The sequence below is a fragment of the Chrysemys picta genome, unplaced genomic scaffold (genome assembly GCF_011386835.1).
Source record: "Chrysemys picta bellii isolate R12L10 unplaced genomic scaffold, ASM1138683v2 scaf171, whole genome shotgun sequence".
Lineage (NCBI taxonomy): Eukaryota > Metazoa > Chordata > Testudines > Emydidae > Chrysemys > Chrysemys picta.
This window is the reverse complement of record NW_027052878.1, coordinates 76,812-94,347: the sequence shown is the minus strand read 5'-3', so window position 1 is coordinate 94,347 and position 17,536 is coordinate 76,812. Positions and strand designations below refer to the sequence as shown.

The following is a 17,536-nucleotide window of genomic DNA, read 5'->3' as shown; positions in this document are numbered from 1 at the left end:
AGATGCGGAAAGGAACAGTGTATCAGTAGATTACACTGAGTTTGCGTGCGGGACATGGCATTGTCGGTTCTCACTTACACACGCCTTGTGCTCTCTCTCTCTGTTTCAGACCTCATGAAGCAAAAGTGGAGAAGAAGGAAGTGTCAGGAATGCCACACACAGAGGAGAAAAGAAGATGGAGGAAAAGGAAAGGAACTCTGGGCACAGTAACCAACCTCAAATCAGGCCTCAGGTCATGTAATTAGACTGTAGGGGAATCTCGAGCCTCTTAATACCTTGAGCAGCGTGACCGCCCTGTAAGCTGGGTCCCGGTCTGTGCTATTGTGTCGTTTTGACATTCTGCTCCGTTATCTGGCTATTGAGGGTGACTGCCCTGTAATCAGGGTGCAAGTCACCTCCCCCTGTCTTTGGAGGGGCATTGAGCTCTTTGTTAAACTGAGCAATGTGACCGCCCTGTATCTGGGGTCCGGGTCTCTGCCCTCTTGCTCATTTGGCTTTACGCCGTGCTCTGCCCCATTAGTCAGCGTGACAACCCTGTAATTAGGGTCTATGTCACAAGCCTCTCTAGGATGGGACATATTGAGCTCTTTGGTACTTTGACAGCTTGATCTTTCTGTAATTCAGGTTCCGGTCTCCCCTATTTGGCTAATGCCAGCGACCACACTGTAATCAGGGTACAGGTTGCATCTCGCTTTTGAAATCTGGGGGATTAGAATCATGACCATAACATGGGCAGCTTGACCTCCCTGTAACTAGGGTTTGCGTCTCCGAGGCCCTTTGGGTCTCCGTTAACAGGTTGGTGAATGTGACTGCCCTGTAATCAGGGAGCAAGTCACCTCCCCGTGTCTTTGGAGGGGCATTGAGCTCTTTGTTCAACTGAGCAATGTGACCGCCCTGTAACTGGGGTCTGGGTCTCTGCCCTCTTGCTCATTTGGCTTTACGCCGTGCTCTGCCCCATTAGTCAGCGTGACAAACCTGTAATTAGGGTCCATGTCACAAGCCTCTCTAGGATGGGACATATCAAGCTCTTTGGTACTTTGACAGCTTGACCTTCCTGTAATTCAGGTTATGGTCTCCCCTATTTGGCTAATGCCAGCGACCACCCTGTAATCAGGGTACAGGTTGCATCTCGCTTTTGAAATCTGGGGGATTAGAATCATGTCCATAACATGGGCAGCTTGACCTCCCTGTAACTAGGGTGTGCGTCTCCGAGGCCCTCTGGGTCTCTTGGCCTCGTGCTGTCTTCACAGCCTGCTGCCAACGACCGCCCTGTAATCAGGGATCTGGTCTTTGCCCTCTAGTCTCTTGGCACTTGGCCAAATGCAGCCACTGCCCTGAATGAGCGCCCTGTAAACAGGGTACAGGTCTCATCTGCTACTATTTATGGCACCCCCATGACACTGTGTCCAGAGTTCCGGCTCTTCAAACAGCGCTTCCAACTTGCCTGGAATTCTGCAACCAAGTCTCCTGCTTTCTACTCACTTTTTGGACTCTTGGAGATCTGACATGCTACTGGTGGTAAGATCCGAAAGGGAGTGTCCGGGGCGGTTTTGGACCGTTGTCGAAAGCGGTTCTCATTTACACACGCCTTTTGCTCCCTCTCTCTGATTCAGGCATCATGAAGCAGAAGTGGAAAAGAAGGAAGTGTCAGTACCATGGCATAACTGTGAATCTGAAATGCATGGACCTTAAACACTCAAGTTGTATAGAATTATAACTTCCTATTATTAAGAAATCATCATTTCCTACTGGAAGTGCAAAGATGTGACTTAAGGGAAGGTATACATTTGAATCCTCCACTCCCCTCCAATTCTCCCCCCAAAACTCTTCCAATAAAGTTAAGGTTCAGAAAATTAACATTTACTCCAGGTAACGCCTAACTTGTGTATTTCTCACACATTTCTAAAAGGAAGCAAACACAACTAAATGTTTTGGCAACTGGCAGTTACTCTCCGCACTTCACAACTTTCAAACACCTGCTCTACTTAAACGGTCACACCAACCAAAGTGTACCACACATTCAAAATTAACTTTGCACCTATTGTGTCAGAAGTGAGAGTGTTTTTAGTAGTTGTGTCCATTGGTGGAAGTGGCAGTAGTGGTGTTTTAGTAGTCCTTTACGCTTATTGAATTCAAAGGATGATGATGTGGATGTTTTAGGTAGGTATTTTTCTGTTAAGTCTTGGTATTTGGGTAGAGGTGCAGTATTTTGTGATTATGACTGTTTTTCTGGTATTGGTTTAGTGTGAATTGTTGGCAATTCTAGATGTTTTTGTATCCGTACATTAGTAGATGTATTTAGAGGGCAAAGCTGAGGTTGCCTGTTTGGTGCAATTTAATTGGTGTGAAAGTTAATTTCGGGTAGGTGTTTGAAAGCACTGAGGTTTGAATTTTTAGCTCAACAAGGATGCAGGACCCACCTGGCTACCTCAGTTCTTACTGTCATTCCTAATTCCAAAATCTTGGATGAAGATGACCAGGCAGAATAAAGATATCTCCAGAGACTTTCAAGAGGGTAGCATTTCTGCAGCTTTAGGGGATCCCTTAAACCTTATTGAGCTTTTCAAAGTGTAATAATTGTGGGAAACTTCTACTTCTGCCAATTCCGTGTTGAACAATGACCTGTATTAAAGGACTTACACTGGGTAGTTAATTCTGTTCTGTATTAAGATGATTTTGCTAAAATCGCCGCTTTCTGATGTGTGAAATGAATTATCTAGCTCTGATTATACCTATTTGATAAAAGTGTGATAACGACCCCATGTTAAATGCATGGATTGAACTTTGATTGTCATATCACATTGCTTTGCTGTAACTCCTTATTTATGAATGTATTTGTTACTATTTATGTAATTCAATTAATAAAATGTATACATTCAAGTATAGTCTCAGTTCTTTCTTTGGCTAAACAAAAAGGAATCTGATAAACTTGTGAAGAATTTTGGTATTGTTACGTTTAATTTAATTAACATCTTTTTACCCTTTAAATGCGGCCGTTGGAAGTAACTACCCTTTAGTGGTGCAAGTTTGATTTTTCTCTTGGATCACACGTTTTGGGCAGACTGCAGTGTGATCTTGAGGATGGAGATCGCACTGCCACTTAGGTGCATAAGGTTGCCCTCCTAAAGCTTCTAAGGTGCACAAGAATAGGCCTTTGTTTGGTTCCTTCACTGTTCCCAGGCTTATAGATTGCTTGAGATCTGCAGGCCCTAAAGCTCACTTCCTGAGCACAATATATGATTGTGGCTATGATAAGATTGGACTAAAACTAGCAAGGTCCCCTGGTTTCTGCACCTTTCCCATTCAGACATTTTTTAAAAAGTAGATTAATGTAATATTTTTATATTCAATTCAATCTCAAGTTTCTCAGAAATTGACTTTTACGGTGCACTAAATTTTCAATATGCTAATACATGTGAGATAGTGTGGTCTAGTGGTTTAGAGCACTGGCCAGGGATTCAGGCGACCTGGTTTCTATTCCTGCCTCTGCTGCTGGGTCACTTGGTGGTCACTTTGCCTCCCTGTGCCAGTGTCCCCCTCCATTTAAAAAAAAAAGTGGGGGAGGAGAGATGATTGTACTGACCTCATTTGTAAAGTGTTTTGAGATCTACAAGCACTAAACAGAATTTTTACTAAAAATGAGATTCTATAGGGGTGGGAAAGAACTAGAGATTAACTTTGGTAGGGTGCATGAAGATATAATTCACTATGGAGGCATTAATTTTGCTAATGCTGTGAAGAAAACTCTCTTGTGCATAATGAATTGAAACAGCCTCTCTCTCTTTGCATGTGTTAATTCATTTCTCCTATACCAGGTGCTTTTTGTTCCATTGAAATATGCATGGGGATGTGCTTTTTATTTATTACCCTTGCCCTATGATTTATTATTCAAAAGTGGGCAACTTGGAAAGCAAATACTCAATATTAGGTGATTGTTCGCCTGCTGTAGAAAAAGCCCGTGAAGAAGTGTGCAGCAGCTGCAGTTACACTAGGGGAACTCCATGACTTCAATAGATTCAATAGTCGTCTTTTCTCTGTTTACAGGTACTCTGACTTGCCCCTTTCCCCCTTCACTTAAACCCAATTCAGAGGCAGCTGATGAGTCGCAGGTGCAGTGGCTTCTTCCTTCTTAGAGGATGAATGGCACGCTATGAGAGACCTGAAACCCGATGGTATGATGATGAGGGCTTTAATTCAGCAAAGTACCATTCTAGCATACCTCAGCCAGAGTCATCATGCGTACCTGGAAAAAGAAAGGGCTTCCACAGCTAAACAAAAGATCTGTCAGGACTGACTATTCAATAGAATAGATTGCTGCTAGTTAACCTGGTGTAAAGTTGGCTAAACCTCTCAAAGACTGCGTTGGTGCAGGTTGCATTTCCACTGAATAATTACCATACCTTCTGCCTATTTAAAAATTATCTTCCCTGCTGTTTGATTTTTCTATGATGGTCTTATTGTTTAAAACTATTGTGTCGTGTTGCTCTCCATTGCTAATTAGCGGAGCTTGTTAGAAAAAAACAATTGCCAGAGTTTGCTCTTTTGTTGAAATTGAAACACACTGCAGGACTGTGTCAATTCTGACAGAATCCACCAGAAACCAAGCATGTTTCCAATGGAACTTTGCTGGCCAGGCAGAATTTCATCAGAAACTTGCTTGGCTTCCTGACAGCTCAGCTGCCGGGCTCCTTGATAGACCATGTGGCACGCTGCTGGGGAACCTGGGTTTCCAGGCTCCCAGCTCCTCAGCTGCCTGCCTGGTGGGCTGATGGGAAGCTGGGAGCCTGAAAGTTGCGGGAGCCCCAGCTGCCAGGCTCGTGACTCCTCGGGTAGGGCTCTTAGGGTCAAGGCTCCAGGACAGCCCACCAGGTGTGCTACCGTGGAGCTAGGTCTTGTAAGGCTCCAAGGATCTCCAGCTTTGGGGCAGCCTACAAGGCTGCTTTAGAGCTCAGTGGAGATCAGCAATGCCATTTCACACAGAATTTCAAAATTTTTGAATATGATTCCAAATCAGAATGAAATCTGATTTTGAAATAGCAAAATCCTCTATAAAATAGAATTACCGTTCTCCCCCCAGCTCTTTCCGACCGTGGTACTAGTGGGGCCTTGTAATGAATGCAACCCTGTTTTACCGCTTCCCCCATCTTTCCCCCTGTTATCTTTCTCCTTTCATCTCCGTGGAAAGAAATATTTCCCTTTCCTATATTCTTCCGGGGTGTGTGTGTGTGTGTGTGTGTGTGTGTTCACTCTGGGGGGTTTGGAACAGTTGCCCCAGGGGTAAAAGGATCTTTCCCTGCTGCATTCCTGAGCGGCCCTTTTCTTGGTCAGAGGTGCCTGTCTACTGGGATTATTATCGCTAAAGATTCAAACACACATACAAACCCTATATATTCTGTTTCTTCAGGGGGAATAAAGAACAGAATTTCCATGTAACTCTAGAATGCTTTAAAGTTTAAGGTACTGGGTTATGACCTTTGGTCTCTTGTAGATAGAATTGTAAAATTACAAGCTCTTTATTTTTGTGTACTATAAAACACATCCCTATAATTAAATCAAGGTTGAAAGTGCTTTGCCTAGAAGATTAATTTAAACCTCTATGGATAAAAAGAAGAACCTCCAGGACTCAATATACTGATGTGTAGATAGCACCTCAGCACATTTCAGTGTGCGGGTCATTTCCTTTCTGATGCCTGTGCAGGGGATGTCTCTTTACACTAGAAGCTTTTGCTGTATCTTTTGGCTATATTGGCCCAGCTCCTCCAAGGTACATAGCCATTATGGGAGTGAAGGGCCCAAACATCTTTGAGGATGTGGGTCGCTATCTCCTGGTTTCTCTTTCCTGTCAATGGAGTCGGGCTGTGCAAATGGGAAGTCACTGCCTAAGGCTGGGAGTGGCCCAACTCCTCCCTGGGCTGGTGGTGGGCTCTGCCAAAGAGTCTGGGATGGCTCCGCGCTGCTGGGGACGAGGGAAGCCATGGTGGGCTTGGTGCTAAAGCCTGAGCAGCAGGGATGGGGCCAAGCTTGGCACAGTGGGGAAGCAGGGGCAGGCAGGCTCTGTGCACTGCTGAGGGACAGCAGGGGATGGTTTGGTTCCCCCTGCCCCGTAGGAAGAGGCCAGGGCAGGCTCAGTGCGGGGGCTGCCATGGGAAGCCTGACAGGTGAGATCCGCCCCTCGCACCTCTGGAGGCAGCTCTGTGCATCGCTGCCCTGCCGCCATGGCACCAGGACTCCAAAACTTAGTCGCAGACACAAGGGCTGGACGGAGCCCACAGGGGGCTCCACCAGGGGGTGGGGCTCAGACTGGGCGGTAATTGGTTCAAGAGGAGGGCGTTCGGTGTGAGAGAGAGGCTGAGTCAGCTCAAGACTGAGCGAGACTTCAGGTTAGAGGACGGCGAGCGCCGACTGTGAGGTGGGCCCGAGAGAACCTCTGAGGTGGCATGATCCGGGGGCGGGGCTTAGGAGCAGAGGGCCACATGCCCAGGCGGGGGCCCTGGTCTTTGAAATTCTGACACTACTCCAGGCCCTCAGGGAAAGGGGGGCTCAATGGGGAGAAGCGGCACTAGGAGCTGCCCACAGCCAGTAGAACCCCGCTACCCGGGAACATCAGAATGGTTGGGACCAGATGAAGCAAGCACCTCAGAGGCGGGGGGCTCGGTCCAGGCTTCCACATGGCGGCATGAGAGGGACTGCGGCTGAGGCTAAAAGCGGTGCAGGCACCGTGAGGAGGGCGGATGGGAAGCAGCGACAGGCACTGCCTGAGAAAGAGGAGCGGGTGGCCGGTTGTGAGTTGGCAGGAGGGGCAAAGCAGAGGCTGGAGCGCCGCGATGAGATATGTATGTAAGAAGGGTAATCCAGATAAGTGGTCTGGACCAAGCAGTGGCAGAGGGGTCTCTGTGCTCTGAAAGAGGCTCTGGTCAAGGGCTCGGTGCTGGTAAAGCAGGACTTTGACAAGCTCTTTCTGTGTTCACTGACGCTTCAGAAGAGGGCTGGGGGTGGTGCCAATGCAGATTGACGGAAAGGGGGAGAGACATCCCATCGGGTATGTGAGCAGAAAGCTGCTGCCCCAGAAGCAGAACTCTCCAGCCATAGAAAGGAATGCCTGGCCAGGGCGGCTGGGCCTTAAAAAGCTGCAGCCATATCGCTTTTGGGCGGCTTTCCGCCAGGCCAGAGGGGGGCGCCCGCCGATGGCCGCCAGGCCAGAGGGGGGTGCCCGCCGATGGCCGGTTTCCGAAAGATGGTGCTCAGCTAGTGAGGGTCTAATTCTGCCCGAAGAAACATAACATTTTCATGCTGTGACGTTCTGTACCTCCACCACTCTGGCCGACTTACCAGACCCCCCAGATAGCCATGGCTGCAATGTTTCCCATTCTCCGGTTACTTTCTGTGGGTGTTGGAGATGTGTATTCCCCACCAGGGTGAAGTTCAGGGGAAGCTGTTGAGGAGAGAGGGAAATAAGTAGTGTGAATACTAGGACAGGCTAAGGTGACAAAATAAACACAGGGTAATGGGAGGGGAGCCAAATCACCTTTTTCAGGAAACCTGTACAGTAACAGCTACTCAACCCCCCCCCCACTCTGCCCACGGCCCCACCCGCCCCCATCCCCTAAGCTCCCACCCCCGCCCCGCCTCTTGCCGCCCCCGCTGCTCCCCCAGGTCCTGCCCTCACCCCTTCCCCAACCCCCGCCCTGCCTTTTCCCACCCCACCCCCTCCTCACCTCGTCTGACCCCCTTCTGTCCCCTCCTCCAAGTGTGCCTCATCCCTGCTCCTCTTTCTGCCTCCCAGCGCCTCCTGCACGCCGTGGAACAGCTGATTGTGGCGGGTGGGGAGGCACTGGGAGGGAGGGAGGGAGCTGGCTGCCGGTGGGGTGCTAAGCACCCACTAATTTTTTTCAGTTGGCGCTCCAGCCCTGGAGCCCCCAAGGGGTTGGCACCTATGGTAACAGCAATTCAGGGGTCTGGAACAATTTTTATAGTGGGGATGCTGAAAGCCATTGAACAACACTGTAAACCCCATGTATGATGGAAACCGTGCATTCGCTTGCTAATATCACTTCATGCTGGGCACCCCAGTGCCCCTAGTTCCAGCTCCCCTGCAGCATATATGAAAACGGCTAGTCTCTTGCTTGAGGAAAGTTAGTTACAAATTGCTCAGAGCCTGCTGCAGAGGATTCGTGCAGGGATAGAGCCATCTGCACGGGACTCTTACTTGTGCCACATGGAAGTGAGATGAGGTGCCTGGAGTAAGATGCTTTTGCACATACTTCTCTTGGGTTGTTCTTCGTACAGTTATGATCCACGTGGGGGGCCTTTAGCGAGCATGCACACATTGGGCTGGGACAGTGCTAGTACAGCTCTAGTGGGCGTAGCTTGCAATATCAGTGGCACAAAAATTACGTTGTGTGGAAACACCTTGTGTTCTGTACAGAAACCAGAGCCTCATCTCTTTCTAGGATGAAAGCTGGAGACAAACCTGTCACTATTTCCTCCTGCCTACCAATGGTAGGATAAAGGCAAGCTTAAGTGGGGATCTAGTAGTAGCGTATTCCTCCCTTTTTATCCCCCTAAGGTTGGCTTTCCCACAGGAAGGCCTAAAATCCTAGATGATAGAAATCGCCCAATGGCTTCTTAAGGAAATGAATTCATTTGTTATATGTAGCCCAGCTTAAAAACAGTGTGATGGAATGATTGGCGGGAGGTTCCCCTCTGCACCATAGGGGTAATGATTTAGTTAGACTTTGAAGAAGAACGTGTATGGCTCCCACATGCTCTGTTACTGCCATGTACCACCAGAGAGGGGGATACATCTTGGAGGTTGTGAACCAATCTGTTTATAATCCTTGACTTGTTTATACAGTCTATTGTTTTTGGTTGTTGTTTTTTGCTCTCATTTTAATGTAATTGTGTTTTGTCAATATAACCTGTAGGTTTCCACTCCACCAAGGAATGAAAGAAGGCAGAGAGACTTGAGCAGGAAAGAACTCCTACTACCGATAGGCACAGCTACTGAAAAAACCCTGCACCATAAGAAAGGATAGGCATTTGTTGTAAGAGTTAACTCCTTGTACGTGCCTCTAAACCAGCAGGTCCCAAGTTGAGGTTTATGTATCGGTGGTGGCACATGGAGGACCTGATGGTGGTCTTCAGTGAGCAGGCAGATCTCACGTTCCTAGTACTGAAATTACTGTCAATATGTTCCTAGTACTACTTTTCTTTGGAAGCATTTGCTGTACCTGCCACGAAGGTGTTACCTGATCTCGAAGAGGTGAGGAAATGGTCCATAGAACAATTTTTGTAAGATTAGGCCCACATCAGAACTGTTTTAGAACCCCAGAGGAAAGACAAGCAAAGGCTTCTGCAGTGGCGCCATCTGTTGACTTTGAATGTACAGAGGCTCCTATTAGCAACTCCGTATTTTCGGTTGCATTATGAAAGGGATTGCCAGTGGGGAATATGTTCCTGTTTTTTCTCTAAAGGGAGATTGACAATCATTGTGAGAACTCACACCCAATTTGTTTTTATACTATTGGAACATTTAACGTAGTGGCTGTTTGACTTCTTTTAAAAACTTTTAAATAAGAAATCTCCAGTTTTAGTGTCTGGCTTAAATTTGTCCTAGGCAGTGCTAGCAACTCTTCAGAATACTGTCTACGTACCCAGATTTGGTAGAGAGGTAGATCCTCACTAGGTCTGGTCTAAGGGCTAGTTTTGTTTTGTTTTTCAAATCGTTTTAAATTATTGGGTTTAGGGTAACTTTTAGTCATTATTCACATTACAACTGCAATTTTGACGCACTGTGCTCATAAAACTGGCTGTTGGTGGAACATGCAGTCCATGAGCACACAAGCTTGATTTTAGGCCGGTAGGGGGAGGGCAAAAGGGGTAGCCCCCATAGGCGCAGACTCTAGTGGCGCTGGTGGGTGCTCAAGCCCCCTCTACCCCCAGCCCTGGCCCGACTCCACCCCTGCTCCGCCTCTCCTATCCCCATTCCAGTAGTAACTGATTGATGTATTCCACCAAATGGGGAGCTGCATTTTAGAGGTGACAAAGAGAAACTTTGATAATCCTAATACAAAATGGCCTCTTCCTGCTCTCATTATTCACATGTAATTTTGTTTGTGGTGTATGCCCAAGAATGAATTGGATCTGGGTGCACACAAAGGTAATGGGATCAGGCGGTGGGGGCACAAAGCTGATAAGAGTGCATGCGAGCACAAACTTAATAGTGGGGGCAGTGCTAGTAAGTGTATTGTGCGTAGGTGTTGGATACATACAAACCTGATTTGATTTGGGTGGGGGGAGAGGGTATGTGAATGCACATAAACCTGATGGATGGGGTATGGACAGGCTAATTACAAACTAACAATTGATATGTATTAAGGGATGCATGCACTCTTGCTTAGTGGGGGAAAGGGCACCAATCTAGCCTCTTCCAATACAACCGTCTACTACACCAAACATCCAAATGGCCAAGGTTTTCTGGGGAAAAATAACCTGGTAAAAAGTAGAATAGGAAAAGGTGGCAGAGTTCAGGTGTGGCGTGGGGTCTGTTTGAATGGAAAGGCTAATTATCATTCAGTAACTATGATTTTTAATATGGAATTATTGTGAACTGGGACACTGATTCATCAATGTATTTAAGCATGTTCCTGATTGGAGCACTAACAGCAGTGGGATGGCTCACATACTTTAAGTTAGTCACGTGCATAAGTACTCTCTGGAATTGGGGTTTTAAGGCTGAACAATTACAGGGCTTTTCTCTTCTCCTTTTTTCTTTTTGGTTCAATAGGTATTTAATTCAACTCATTATTGCTATAGGTTGCCATTTTATATAAAATAATTATTTATTGATCAGAAACAAATGCCTACAGTAATTACATAAATAGGAACAATAAATAAATGACTGACCTAAAGATCCTGTTACAAATGGCGTAAAATGATCTGAAACGATTGTCACAGTGCACAGATAGAATAAATAGTAACAGCTTTTAAAATTCCACCGCATCTCATTTTAAATCCTGTATAAAATATTACTTGATTTTGATGAGTACTTCTAAAAATGTTGGTATTTAAATTTCTAAACTTCTTTGTGAGTTTGTCCTAGATTTGAAAACCCCATCATTCCACATGGATTCTCCTGCTAGCACTGAGGCTGAAGTGCTTGTCTCTTATGAAAGAAATTGGTCTCTCTTCACTTTCAGCCTGGGAAACTATAGGTCCTTACCATGGGCGTGCGCACGGGGTGGGCCCGGGCACACACCCTAATGCCCATGGGCCGGATCCGGATCTGGCCCCTCGGGGCTTTGCATCCGGCCCGCGGGATTTGCCCCCCGTGGTGCCGCAGGCCCCGCGCTGCTTTCCGAAGCAGCCATCAGGGCAGCATGTCTCTGAGGGTAAGGGGTTGCTCTAGGCACCGCCTCCCGAAGCTCCCATTGGCCGGGAACGGGGAACTGCGGCCAATGGGAGCTTCAGGGGAGGTACCTGGAGGCGTGGCAAGGGCAGCGTGCAGAGCCCTGTGCTGCCCCGCCCCTCCCCTCCCCCGGGAGCGGCCCGGCATGGGGCCCTGGCAGGCAGGGAGCGCGCCGCTGCGGGTAAGCCCGAACCTCTCCTGCACCCCCTCTCCCTGCCCTGAGCCCCCGGCCTGCACCCCGTTGAGCCGGGCTCCCCCTCCCCAGGGCTGGGCTGGCTGCTTTAACAGCCCCATGTGCTCCCTGGCAGCCTCCCACCCGGCAGCACCAACACAGCCGCTTAAGGTGGCCCGCGGGGGTGCTGCCCCAGCTCCCCGCCCCAAGGCAGCTGCCCCCCTCCAGCGCCCAGGGTCCCAAACCCGCCTGCGGCTCCCCGCGCTGGCCAGGGGCCCGGGCACCACCCGGGGGGTCAGGCCGCCCCTGAGCCCAGCCCACCTTAAGTGGGGCCTGGGAGCCAGCAGGCCCGGGGCAGGGGGCGAGCCCGGCCCACAGGCCCCCTCCCGCAGCCCGGCTGCGAGCTCCGCTCCCCGGCGCTGTTCGGGGACTCCGGCCCGGCACCCTCGGGCTTGAGTCCAGCCCTGGGAGCAGCCCGGCGCCCTGCGATCCACCCTGGCTGCCTCTGCCCGGCCTGGCCCCAAGCGCCCAGCCCGGCCCCCTCTGCCCGGCCCTCGAGCCTGCCTGCCAGGGCGGGGGAGCCCAGATCCCCAGCCCCGGGCCTGCCTGCAAACAGCCTACCCTCCTGCACCCCAACTCCCTCTCCTGAGCCCCCTGCCTGCACCTCTCACCCCAACTCCCTGCCCTGAACCCCCTGCCTGCACCCTGTACCCCTCCTGCATCCCAACTCCCTGCCCTGAGCCCCCTGCCTGCACCTCTCACCCAACCCCCCTGCCCTGAGCTCCCAACCCCTTGTCCTGAGCCCCCTGCCTGCACCTCTCACCCCAACCTCCTGCCCTGAGCTCCCAACCCCCTGCCCTGAGCCCCCTGCCTGCACCTCTCACCCCAACCCCCTGCCCTGAACCCCCTGCCTGCACCCTGTACCCCTCCTGCATCCCAACTCCCTGCCCTGAGCCCCCTGCCTGCATCTCTCTCCCCAACCCCCTGTCCTGAGCCCCCTTCCTGCACCTTGCCCCCCAACCCCTGCCCCACAACTCCCTGCCCTGAGCCCCCGGCCTGCACCTTGCCCCGCAACCCCCTGCCCTGAGCCCCCTCCTGCCCCCAACCCGCTGCCCTGAACCCCCTGCCTGCACCCTGTACCCCTCCTGCATCCCAACTCCCTGCCCTGAGTCCCCTGACTGCACCTCTCACCCCAACCCCCTGCCCTGAGCTCCCAACCCCCTGTCCAGAGCCCCCTTCCTGCACCTTGCCCCCCAACCCCTGCCCCACAACTCCCTGCCCTGAGCCCCCTGCCTGCACCTTGCCCCGCAACCCCCTGCCCTGAGCCCCCTCCTGCCCCCAACCCCCTGCCGTGAGCCCCCTGCCTGCACCCTGTACCCCTCCTGCACCCCAACTCCCTGTCCTGAGCCCCCTGCCGCACCTCTCCTGCATCCCAACTCCCTGTCCTAAGCCCCCTGCCACACCCTGGCCCCCAATCCCTTGCCCTGAGCCCCCTCCTGCACTCCGCACCCCTCCTGTACCCCAAGCCCCTTCCCTGAGCCCCCTCATACATCCCACACCCTCCTCTGTCCCAATCCCTTGCCCTGAGCCCCTTCCTGCACACTGCACCCCTCCTGAACCCCTGCCCTGAGCCCCCTGCCGCACTCCGCCCCCTCTTGCACCTCAACCCCCTTCCCTGAGCCCCCTCATACATCCCACACCCTCCTCTGTCCCAATCCCTTGCCCTGAGCCCCTTCCTGCACACTGCACCCCTCCTGAACCCCTGCCCTGAGCCCCCTGCCGCACTCCGCCCCCTCTTGCACCTCAACCCCCTTCCCTGAGCCCCCTCATACATCCCACACCCCCTCCTCTGCCCCCCAATCCCTTGCCCTGAGCCCCTTCCCGCACACAGCACCCCCTCCCACACCCAGCCGTTTATGATGTTCGCCTTTCAAAAAAAAAAAAAATTCCCTGGGTGCACACCCTAATGCAATGTGCTGCGCACGCCTATGGTCCTTACCTCCTGGTCAGAGAGTCCCATTTTCCATCACTGCAACCAAACATGTCTCCGCATGCCCAACTTGCTGATGAGTCTGTGTTGGAATATCTGAATGGAACTCTCACCTCAGGTCGTTTCAGAGAGATTTTTGCAAAAGCAGCAGGAAGATTTCCCAGATTGCCACCTTGCCGTTCCCCTTCAGAGACACTCGAGGCTTGAAAACCCCTTGGGGCCACCTGAAATCTCTCCCTTCGTTCTGACATTAGAGGAAAATTATGCACATCTTTTTTCTTGCAAAGTTTTTTCCAGTTCATATTTGTTATGCTGTTATACTGTGCTTAAGCTGCCTGTTACAATTCAGACATGAGATTTTGATCAGAGAAGAGTTGAACCACAGAAATATATAGCAAACACATTATGTCAACAATGTTTAAGGTTTAACCCTTTCTTAATTTTCTTGTAACTTTTTTGCATCGATATCCTTCATTTTGCAATTTAAACTTTGAGTAAATCAACAGAGTATTATCACATAAATTGTAATATGGACAGTTGGAATTTCATTATGGAGTGAAAAGAACAGGAGTACTTGTGGCACCTTAGAGACTAAGAATGCTCTAATAAATTTGTTAGTCTCTAAGGGTACGTCTACACTACGAAATTAGTTCGAATTTATAGAAGCCGGTTTTATTGAAATCGGTTGTATACAGCCGATTGTGTGTGTCCACACAATAAAATGCTCTAGGTGCTCTAGTCGGCGGACCGCGTCCACAGTACAAGGCTAGCGTCGACTTCCAGAGCATTGCACTATGGGTAGCTATCCCACAGCTATCCCACAGTTCCCGCAGTCTCCGCCGCCCCTTTGAATTCTGGGTTGAGATCCCAATGCCCGGATGATGCAAAACAGTGTCGCGGGCGGTTCTGGGTACATGTCGTCAGGCCCCTCCCTCCCCCGTCACAGCAACGGCAGACAATAGATTCGCGCCTCTTTACCTGGGTTACCTGAGTTACCTGTGCAGACAACATGGAGCCCGCTCAGCTGAGCTCACCGTCACCATATGTCCTCTGGGTGTCGGCAGACGTGGGACTGCATTGCTGCACAGCAGCAGCTGCTAACTGCCTTTTGGCGGTAGACGGTGCAGTAGACTGGTAGCCTTCATCGGCGATCTGGGTGCTGGCAGCCGTGGGGCTTGCCTTTTGGCAGTAAATGGTGTATTACGACTATTAGCCGTCCTATTACAAGTCGGGTCATCGCACATTAGCAGAGTCTTCCCCGAGCAGCCGATTGTGCAATAGGCCTGAAGACCATCGTCATACGCCGCCCCGTATTTGCTGCCAAGCACCCAGAAAGATGCCGAGGGCTATCAGTCACGCTGCACCGTCGTCTTAAGATGTAAAAAATAGATTTGCTCTGTATTCATTTGCTTCCCCCTCCCTCCGTCAAATCAACGGCCTGCTAAGCCCAGGGTTTTCAGTTTAATCTTTGGGGGGAACATTCTGTGTGACAGTTGTTTGTGTTTCTCCCTGATGCACAGCCACCGTTCTTGATTTTAATTCCCTGTGCCTGTACGCCATGTCGTCACTCGGCCCCCCTCCCTCCTTCCCCTAGTCCGTCAGATACTACGTTTGCGCCACAGCTCAGAGAGCCGAGAAGCGGTTCGCGCCTTTTCTTTGAATTCTGGGTTGAGATCCCAATGCCCGGATGATGCAAAACAGTGTCGCGGGCGGTTCTGGGTACATGTCGTCAGGCCCCTCCCCCCTCGTCACAGCAACGCAGACAATAGATTCGCGCCTTTTTACCTGGGTTACCTGTGCAGACAACATATCACGGCAAGCATGGAGCCCGCTCAGCTCAGCTGAGCTCACCGTCACCATATGTCCTCTGGGTGCTGGCAGACGTGGGACTGCATTGCTACACAGCAGCAGCTGCTAACTGCCTTTTGGCGGTAGACGGTGTAGCATGAGTGATAGCCATGGGGCTGGCAGCCGTAGGGCTGCATTGCACCAGCCCCTTGCCAGGCGATGGTATATTATGACTGGTATCCGTCGTCATCGTATTGGTGTGGCTGTCAATCATGGCCACCTGGGCAGACATGCTACTGTTTCGATGATGATGGCTACCAGTCGTAATATACTATTTTCTGCCAATTGCCCAGTATTGTCTGCTAAGCACCCAGAAGAGGCCGAGGGCGATGCTGGGTGCTGGCGGACGTGGGGCTGGCAGACGTGGGGCTGCATTGCTACACAGCAGCAGCCCCTTGCCTTTTGGCAGATGATGGTATTTTATGATTGGTATCCGTCATCGTCGTACTGGTATGGCTGTCACTCATGCTGCACCGTCGGCTGCCACCTTAAGATGTAAAAAATAGATTTGTTCTGTATTCATATGCTTCCCCTTCCTCCGTGAAATCAATGGCCTGCTAAGCCCAGGGTTTTCATTTTAATCTTTGGGGGGACCATTCTGTGTGACAGTTGTTTGTGTTTCTCCCTGTTCCTGTACCTGTACGCCATGTCGTCACTCGGCCCTCCCTCCCTCCCGCCCTCCCTCCTTCTCCTGGTCCATCAGATACTACTTTCGCGCCTTTTTTCTGACCAGGCGCCATAGCTAGCACTGGGATCATGGAGCCCGCTCAGATCACCGCGGCAATTATGAGCACTATGAACACCACGCGCATTGTCCTGGAGTATATGCAGAGCCAGGACATGCCAAGGCGAAACCCGGACCAGGCGAGGAGGCGATTGCAGCGCGGCGACGAGAGTGATGAGGAAATTGACATGGACATAGACCTCTCACAAGGCACAGGCACCAGCAATGTGGAAATCATGGTGTCACTGGGGCAGGTTGATGCCGTGGAACGCCGATTCTGGGCCCGGGAAACAAGCACAGACTGGTGGGACCGCATCGTGCTGCAGGTATGGGACGATTCCCAGTGGCTGCGAAACTTTCGCATGCGTAAGGGCACTTTCATGGAACTTTGTGACTTGCTGTCCCCTGCCCTGAAACGCCAGGATACCAAGATGAGAGCAGCCCTCACAGTTGAGAAGCGAGTGGCGATAGCCCTGTGGAAGCTTGCAACGCCAGACAGCTACCGGTCAGTCGGGAATCAATTTGGAGTGGGCAAATCTACAGTGGGGGCTGCTGTGATCCAATTTGCCAGGGCAATGAAAGACCTGGTGATAGCAAGGGTAGTGACTCTGGGCAACGTGCAGTCAATAGTGGATGGTTTTGCTGAAATGGGATTCCCAAACTGTGGCGGGGCCATAGACGGAACCCATATCCCTATCTTGTCACCGGAGCACCAAGCCACTGACTACATAAACCGCAAGGGGTACTTTTCAATGCTGCTGCAAGCCCTGGTGGATCACAAGGGACGTTTCACCAACATCAACGTGGGATGGCCGGGAAAGGTACATGATGCTCGCGTCTTCAGGAACTCTGCTCTGTTTCGAAAGCTGGAGGAAGGGACTTTCTTCCCGGACCAGAAAGTGACCATTGGGGATGTTGAAATGCCTATCGTGATCCTTGGGGACCCAGCCTACCCCTTAATGCCATGGCTCATGAAGCCGTACACAGGCAGCCTGGACAGGAGTCAGGACCTGTTCAACTACAGGCTGAGCAAGTGCCGAATGGTGGTGGAATGTGCATTTGGACGTTTAAAAGCGCGCTGGCGCAGCTTACTGACTCGCTCAGACCTCAGCGAAAAGAATATCCCCATTGTTATTGCTACTTGCTGTGCGCTCCACAATATCTGTGAGAGTAAGGGGGAGACCTTTATGGCGGGGTGGGAGGTTGAGGCAACTCGCCTGGCCGCTGATTACGCGCAGCCAGACACCAGGGCGGTTAGAGGAGCACAGCAGGGCGCGGTGCGCATCAGAGAAGCTTTGAAAACGAGTTTTGTGACTGGCCAGGCTACTGTGTGAAACTTCTGTTTGTTTCTCCTTGATGAACCCTCCAAACCCCCCCCACCGACCCGGTTCACTC

General features: G+C 51.0%; 2 long non-coding RNA genes across 30 annotated transcripts in view; one reads left to right on the top strand and one right to left on the bottom strand.

The window, feature by feature from the left end:
* Positions 1-1,407: 1,407 nt before the first annotated feature.
* Positions 1,408-11,424, bottom strand: LOC135978205 (uncharacterized). Its single transcript, XR_010595646.1, has 3 exons — positions 11,222-11,424; positions 7,330-7,432; positions 1,408-1,604 (listed from the first exon to the last, which is right to left on the bottom strand). It is a non-coding gene; the product is annotated as an uncharacterized LOC135978205 (long non-coding RNA).
* An 8-nt stretch (positions 11,425-11,432) lies between these two features.
* The window catches only part of LOC135978203 (uncharacterized), an 82,453-nt gene continuing 76,349 nt past the window's right edge, over positions 11,433-17,536 (top strand). For 23 of the 29 annotated variants that reach the window (XR_010595615.1, XR_010595621.1, XR_010595618.1 and 20 more), the window contains exon 1: positions 11,452-11,588. This is a non-coding gene — a long non-coding RNA (uncharacterized LOC135978203). Of the gene's footprint in view, positions 11,589-17,536 lie in introns of all 29 variants that reach the window. The other 6 variants (XR_010595617.1, XR_010595626.1, XR_010595644.1 and 3 more) reach the window with 1 other exon arrangement.